The following is an 8,602-nucleotide window of genomic DNA, read 5'->3' as shown; positions in this document are numbered from 1 at the left end:
TGCTTTGATTGTTTGGCTTTTCTTTTGCCAAATGGATGGACAAGAATGCCTAAGAACTTCCTCGAGCTATCTATGCTTTTCTCATCTCAAACTCTATTCATGATACATCACAAAGTTTGATCAAGTCATATTCGAACCCTCTGTGTGAGGAGCACTCGGAGTCACCGATTCATCATAGACTTAAACTTCCAAAACCTCTTTGTGCATTTCGGTCTGACCGATTCATCCTTTTCGGTCTGACCGAGTTCACTGAGTTGATCTAGGTTTTCAATCTTGGTGCAAACAATTAGAACTTTTTGGTCACGCCGAGTTGCAGTAACCGCTTGCAATTCTGCATCTCGGTGCCACCAAGTTGTTCCACTCGGTCATACCGACAGGGTCAGGATATAAATACCGATGGGTCAAATTTTGGAAATTCCTCAAAAACCTCTCAGCCCGCGTGTGTCCTGCTCTGCCGCCTCGGGTCTTCGGATCGTCCTCTCGTTGCCAGCGACCTCCCGCTGCTGGTCTCCGTCACCGTCAACGTATTTCAACACCGTCGTTGCCACCGCAGTGAGCTCATCACCGAACTAGGGTATGAGTTTGAATCTTTGTGTTGTTCTTTACTCCGATTCTTAGCACAAAGCAAATGCAGTGTTTCTTACCACATATGAGAACTTCCTGTCCACCAAAAACATCATTTAGATTAGATTTGATTCAAGAATTTAGGGTTAGGTTTCCGCCGAACTCATCTCGGACCGACCGAGTTGTGGAAATCGGTTTCACCGATTTGGCTTAGGCCATTGCACTTGCACTTTTCGGTCTGACCGAAACTTGCAAATCGGTGTGGCTGAGTTCAACTCTCAGTGAAACCCTAGCAATCTCAGAGTCACCAAACTATGTCTCGGTCTGACCGATTTCACTAGTTTAGACTCCAAAAGTTGCTTCGGTGTCACCGAGTTTAACAAATTGGTAGCTCCGAAATGCTTTCTGTGGAAAACTAAAACTAAGTTTTTGACTCATTTGTTTTGCAAAATCTCTGCACTTTGTGATGCTCATCCACTCTATCTCATATATAACTATTCACAGGGTCAGCTGTCAGTTTGCTTCGCCAGAATGTCTGATCAGAGTGATGGCCAGAACAAGTCAGAAGAGCAGGTGAACCTGAGTGAGGGCACTAGTCCTTCTAGCAGCTATGATGAGGGTAGCAGGAGCACCCCAAGCAACTTGCCCAAAGCAGCTACAAGGACAAGGAGGAAGAGAAACTCTGACTCAGAAGATGAGGATTATGTTGCTGCTGAGGAAGAGGTCAGCTCCAAGAAGAAGGTGTTGAAAAAGGAATATGCTGCTGCAACTAAGCCAGGATTGAACAAGAAGGCACCTGCCAAGAGAGTGCCCATGTCAAAGGCCAGAGCCTCCACTCTTGAAACTTCCAAATCAACTGGTGGAGAGGCTGCTGGTGAGGGAAAGAAGAAGAAGGAAAGGAAGAGAGGAAGATGGTGCAAGAAAGTGGATCCCATGGCAGAATTTGAGAAGCATTCATCTGATGATGAAGAAGAAGAAGAAGAAGAAGAAGAGGATGTTGCACCAGCACCCAAGTCACAAAAGCTGATGGGGGATGCCATCAAGTCTGGGGCTGCCCCTTCTAAGCCCAAGACAGCCCCCAAAGCTTCTGCTCCAGCTCCTAAGACTGCACCCAAGAGGATCACAAGGAATATACCAGCTACTGAGAAGAACAAGGCCCCAGTGCCTGAAACTGAAATTGAGGAAGATGCTGAAGCCCAAGTGCTTAGGAAGCTCAAGCCCAAGATCCCTGGCCATGATGATAGCCATCCAGTGGCAGAAAACATGAAGATCAGAAAGGATGCAGGTCTCATACTATGGAGACAATCTGATCCATATGCTGTGAGGAGAAGGACTGCTGTGGATTACAGGTTCCACACCAAAGAGCAGCAGGATTTCTATGAGACTATCTTGCTTGATAAGAAGCCAATTGTTTGTGATATGAAGTGGGCAGATTGGAAATATATTGACAACAATGAAGACCATTTTCCAGGAGTGCATGAGAGCTTCAGGCTATGTGAAGTGGACAAGTTTGTGGATCAGAAACTCACCAAGTGGAATGATGAACTCATCATGCAATTCTACTCCACAACACATTTTTATCCTGATGGCAGAATTGTCTGGATGTCTGAAGGTACTAGGTACCAGTCTACAGTTGATAAATGGGCCAAATTGATCAATGCCCCTGAAGAGCAAGAGGATGGCATAGATGTATATGCCAAGAAGAAGAAGGATCACAACTCCATGGCTAATATGTATAAGGAAATTCCTGACGAAGCCTTGGAAACTCACAAGATGGGCTCTATCTACTATTTGTTGTCTGGTTTGACCACAATCAACACTATCTTGAGGCATACACTATTGCCCAAGTCTGGACATCATAGAATTATAAGAGGTCATTCCATCAACTTGCCGCAGTTGTTTGATGTGCCCCAAAAGTTCAAAGTCATGAGTCTGATTGTTGGGACAATCAAGAGGACAGCTGCAGATCAGAAAAGGTCATGTGGGTATGCTCCACACATCCAAATGCTCATCAACTCCAAGATGGGCACAGGCACATATCTTTTGGACAAGGAACATCTTCCCTTGAGGCCAGATTTTGAGGACAACACAGTTGTCATGAATGAAAATGACCCCACATCTGTAGAAGCCCAAGAGAAGAGAGAGAAAGCTAAGGCTGAGAAAGCTGCAAAGATGCCAAGTGCTGAAGAAGCATCTCAAGTGTTTCTCAAGACTAAGCAAAATCAACTTGGATATATGATTCAAGCCACCTTGAGGATAGAGAAGGGCTTGGCCACCCTGACTCAGAACCAAGAGAGCCTGGAAAGGATCATTGAGACTAAATTTTATGATCTTGATTTGAAGGTGACAGAGATGCAGACAGCAGTTGAGCAGCTCCAGGAAGAAGCTGAGGAGAGGAAAGGGCAGGCTACCATAGATGCATTTCAGAGAGTGCCAAGAGGACAGAGATCTGCTGCAGTGCCCATGGCTGACACAAGAGCAACTACTTCAGCACCTGCAGCCACAGCATCAGTGCCACCTCCAGTTGCCACTCCACCAGCTCCAACAACTTCAACAGATGCATTCATCCTTGGAGTCCTCTCAACGCCTCCTCCCAAAGATCAAGCCTAGAGAGACGCATAGCACTATGCATTTTCAAGCTTTTTGGTAACTTGTTGCCAAAGGGGAGAAAGTGTATAGGTCATAGGCCGAGAGAGAGAGAGAGAGAGAGCTTGCTTCTTTTTTCCTTCTTTGCTATTTGGTTGATACTTATTTGTGTGCTTGCTTGATACTCTATGTTTATGTGTGTGAGATACTTGTATGATCATGTGTTTGATCATATCATACATTAATGCTTGTGCTTGAATGATGTTCTTATCTCTCTTATATGATCATTCACTTTGCCTTGGTGATGAGTGCATATTTTACTTTCTATCATTTTGAGCGCTCCACAAAGATGTATGTGACATGGAAGAGTAACCCATGATCCTAATCGATTGTGCATTTGCATTCAAAAGCAAAATTTTAAATAATGCACAAATTTAGGGGGAGCTCTTGCTTATCACATATTCTCAAAGTGACGATGTATTTCAATATTATTATCATTTGTCGAAGCTTTGATCTATATGTTGTCATCAATTACCAAAAAGGGTGAGATTGAAAGTGCAACTATCTCTAGTTGGTTTTGGTAATTCCTAACAACGTATAGCTCATTGAACTAATGCTCTTTCAAGATGATCATTTCAGAAAGTTCAATGATTGGCATGGCATGAACTAGGAATGTGGACCCCTCAAAATGCTAAGGACACATATTGGCTCAAGCTCAAGACTCTACCTTTTTCATTTTAGTGATCCAAGATCACATTGAGTTCATAGGAAAAGCCAATACTATTAAAAGGGGATGAGGTGTTGCTTAATGGCTTGCTTGCTCAAAATGCTTAGTGATATGATCCAAAAGCCCTCAACCACTTTCTCATATCCACATATGTCCCAAACCATAAGTCAAACTCGGCCCCACCGATTTGATTTATCCGGCGCCAGCGAGTTCATTTGACATAGCCATAGCCAGAAACCCTAATCAGTTTGGTCTCACCGATAGGGATCTCGGTCTCACCGAGATGGGATTGCAATCTCTTTGTTTCCCTTCGTAACGTTTCGGTCTAACCGAAATGAGGGATCGGTCCCATCGAGTTCGCAATGCAAATTCCCTGTTTCCTTTTCATAATGTTTCGGTCTAACCAAAATGAGCGATTCGGTCCCACCGAGTTTGCCTGACCAACTCTCTGTTTGCCTATTACAGAAACCAGTCTTACCGAGTTTATGTGATCGGTCTCACCGAGATTACGTTATGCCCACCGAGTTGACATGTCGGTCCCACCGATCCTCTGATGTTGGCCCTTCTGCATCATCCAGCAAGGCTCGGAAGTCTGAGAAAATGACAAATGAATAGGTGTGGAAGTTACAATTGTAAATAAACCAGGATTCCGTTTATGGCATGAGGTGAAGTTAGAAGCATACCTGGATATATACTCATAGTGGTAAATATGAATTCCTTTGTTATAAGAGCAGCTAAACCTTATTTGGCCACTTTCCTTTCTTTCGCATTTGATTTGCATGCCCCCTGTAGATTTGACCCGGAGCCAATGCCAGTCTTTTTTGCGAAAGCTAAATAGATGATCAATTCTATTCCACGATGTATTCCTAGTTTGAAAAACGAAAAACTACTGCTTATTGGAAATTATTTCTTATTCGTTTTGGCATTTGAGTGTTTTTCATGGTCGATAAAAAAAATCTTTTGATGTCTTGCTAGTTCAATGTTTTGACAGAAGCGCGTTCACATTTTGAACTAAATCGGTCTGACCGAGTTTAGTAAATTGTGTGTAACAGTTAGATTTTATGAAAACGGTCCCACCGAGTTGACATGTCGGTCCCACCGAAAATCCTAACGTTCACATTTTGAACTAAATCGGTCTGACCGAGTTTAGTAAATTGTGTGTAGCAGTTAGATTTTGTGTGGGGGATATATATACCCCTCCACCCACTCTTCATTCGTGGAGAGAGCCATCAGAACGTGCCTACACTTCGACCATTCATTTTCTGAGAGAGAACCACCTACTCATGTGTTGAGACCAAGATATTCCATTCCAACCACAAGAATCTTGATCTCTAGCCTTCCCCAAGTTGCTTTCCACTCAAATCATCTTTCCACCAAATCCAAATCTGTGAGAGAGAGTTGAGTGTTGGGGAGACTATCATTTGAAGCACAAGAGCAAGGAGTTCATCATCAACACACCATCCATTACCTTTTGGAGAGTGGTGTCTCCTAGATTGGTTAGGTGTCACTTGGGAGCCTCCTATAAGATTGTGGAGTTGAACCAAAAAGTTTGTACGGGCAAGGAGATCGCCTACTTCATGAAAATCTACCCTAGTGAGGCAAGTCCTTCGTGGGCGATGGCCATGGTGGGATAGACAAGGTTGCTTCTTCGTGGACCCTTCGTGGGTGGAGCCCTCCGTGGACTCGCGCAACCGTTACCCTTCGTGGGTTGAAGTCTCCATCAACGTGGATGTACGATAGCACCACCTATCGGAACCACGCCAAAATCTCCAAGTCTACATTGAGTTTGCTCCCTCCAAACTCCTCCCTTTACCTTCATGTGCAATGATTTACATTTCGCTGCTATACTCTTAGACTTGCATGTGTAGGTTGATTGCTTGACTTGTGCTAAGTTGCTAAAATCTGCCAAGACTTAAAATTGGGAAAATGCTAGATTTTTATTTGGTCAAGTAGTCTAATCACCCCCCCTCTAGACATACTTTCGATCCTACAGGGATAAAGAGGACTTGGTACTTAATGCTATGGTTGGGTTTTACCTTAATGATCTTTAGTAGTTGCGGATGCTTGCTAGTGTTCCAATCATAAGTGCATATAATCCAAGTACGGAAAGTATGTTAGCTCATGCCTCTTCCTCATATAAAATTGCAATAATGATCACCGATCTAGTTATCAATCACCTAGGGACAAATGACCTTCTTGTGTGACAAAAGATATCTAATACTTTTATTATCTTGCAATTTATTCGTAGTTTTATCCTTGCAAAGTACTTCTAGTTTTATTCTTGTTCTAGGTAAAGAAAACGTCAAGTGTGCGTAGAGTTGTATCGGTGGTTGATAGAACTTGAGGGAATATTTGTTCTACCTTTAGCTCCTCGTTGGGTTCGACACTCTTATTTATCGAAAAAGGATACAAAGGATCCCCTATACTTGTGGGTTATCAAGACCTTTTTCTGCCGCCGTTGCCGGGGAGCAATAGCGTGGTGTGAATATTCTCGTGTGTGCTTGTTTGCTTTATTACTAAGTAGTTTTTATTTTCTGTTCTAAGTTGTTTTATATCTTTAGTTATGGATATGAAACACGAAACACCAAAACAATTAGTTGCATTTGCTACTCATGGATACGGGGAACCTCCAAAAACCCTCGATGCTTGTTATGTAAAAAATATTAAACACTACTTTGATAATCCTGAGAAAACCCCGTTCAACTTGATAATGGGAGACACGTTGGATCAACGTGAATACTTTAGGGATTATCTCTTGACTCAAAAAGGGAAATTGTTATGGGATCAAATTCATATGTTGCATTGGTATGCTCAGGATCTATGCTTGAGATATGATTATACATGTTGCTCTAGGATAAAGGCTCCACACCTTCCCTTTTCATGAAAATTTAACAATAATGAAACCTTAGCTTCTTATGCTAATGGTAGATATGATTACTATGATGTGGAACGAATAGAAGAATTTGTTGCCTTTAAGGGTGCTTATGAAATTGAATCTCTGTTTTAAAAGTATGAAGATTATGCTGATGCTGTTTATAGGCCTGAAATTTTTGCTATACTTAAATATTGCTATGAGAATTGTGAATATAATGTTGATATTAATGAGTTTATTGAGAAAGGCTCAACTGTCCAAGAAGAGATTAATATTTTGCGGGAATCTATGGAATAAGAAATTGATGAAACTGTGAGCTCATTGGATGAAAAATATGATGAGGAGAGCGAAGAACAAAAGGAGGGAGAGCGGATTAGCTACCCGTTCCCACCTTCTAATGACAGTAACTCTTCAACTCATACATTATTTAATTTCCCTTGCTTACCGAAGGATGAATGCTACGCCAATTGCTATGATCCCGTTGATTCGTTTGAAATATCCCTTTTTCATGAAGTTGATGCTTGTTATGCTTGTGGCCATGATGCCAATATGAATTATGCTTTGGAGAAGAACTTGCTATAGTTCCTTATGTTAAGAATGAAATTGTTGCTATTGCACCCAAACATGATAGTCATATTATCCTTTTGAATTCTCCAACCTACACTACACCGGAGAAGTTTGCTCTTATTAAGGATTATATTAATGGGTTGTGTTCTACCACTACACATGATGATTTTGATGAGTACAATATTCATGTGCTTGCTGCTCCTACTTGCAATTATTATGAGAGAGGAACTACATCTCCACCTCTTTATGTTTCTAACACGATAAAATTGCAAGAAACTGCTTATGCTATGCATTGGCTTTTACTTGGTGTGTATGAATTATTCTTTTATGACATGCCGATGCATAGGAAGAGAGTTAGACTTCGCCATTGCATGATATATGTTGCTTTGTGCTCACTACTAAATTATAAATCATTGCTAATTAAAATTGGCTTTGATATACCTTCGGATCCGGGTGGATCGATTACTTGAGTGCTTTAGGCCTTGCTTAATGGCTTTAAAGAAAGCGCTGCCAGGGAGACAACCCAGAAGTTCTAGAGAGTCATTTTATTCTGTTGTGTGTTTTTATAAAGTTTAAAAACAAAAAATATAGAGGGAAACTTAAAACATTACAAAAGAAAAGTGAAAGTAAGAAAGAAAGACGAGCACCATTGAAGTGGGGGAGCTCCTTGAACTTTGTTCATGCCCATGGAAACTTTGCCAATCTTGAATTACAGAAAAATTTCAACAAAAACAATTATCCCCTTGTACAAATCCATTGTATTATAAAAATGATGTGCCAAGATTTGCCTTTAGGATGATTAGATTGCTTGTTGGTATGTGCGGTGCAAAAATTGAAACTTTTGCTGTAGTGCGTGATTTTACATTTTTTACTGGAATGTCAAAAGTTTCTGAAATTTTTACACAGTACTGCTATGCAAAATGTTTATTTTGACCTAATTTTTCAGAATTTTTGAAGTTACAGAAGTATGGTCAATGTTCAGATAACTACAGACCGTCCTGTTTTTGACAGATTCTGTTTTTGATGCATTGTTTTGCTTGTTTTAATGAAACTATCGATTGTATCGGTGGTATAAGCCATGGAGAAGTTATAATACAGTAGGAATAATACAAAAATAAAATATTAATGGGTTTGCAACAATACTTAAAGTAGCGATTTGCATTATTATACTAATGGATCTCATGGAGCTTTCTGTTAAGTTTCGTGTGGATGAAGTGTTCAAAGATCGAGGAGGTCTCGATATGAGGAGAAGGAGGAGAGGCAAGAGTTCAAGCTTGTGGATGCCC

The sequence above is a fragment of the Aegilops tauschii genome, chromosome 7 (assembly GCF_002575655.3).
Source record: "Aegilops tauschii subsp. strangulata cultivar AL8/78 chromosome 7, Aet v6.0, whole genome shotgun sequence".
Taxonomy (NCBI): Eukaryota; Viridiplantae; Streptophyta; class Magnoliopsida; order Poales; family Poaceae; genus Aegilops; species Aegilops tauschii.
Note: the sequence above shows the minus strand (reverse complement) of the source record.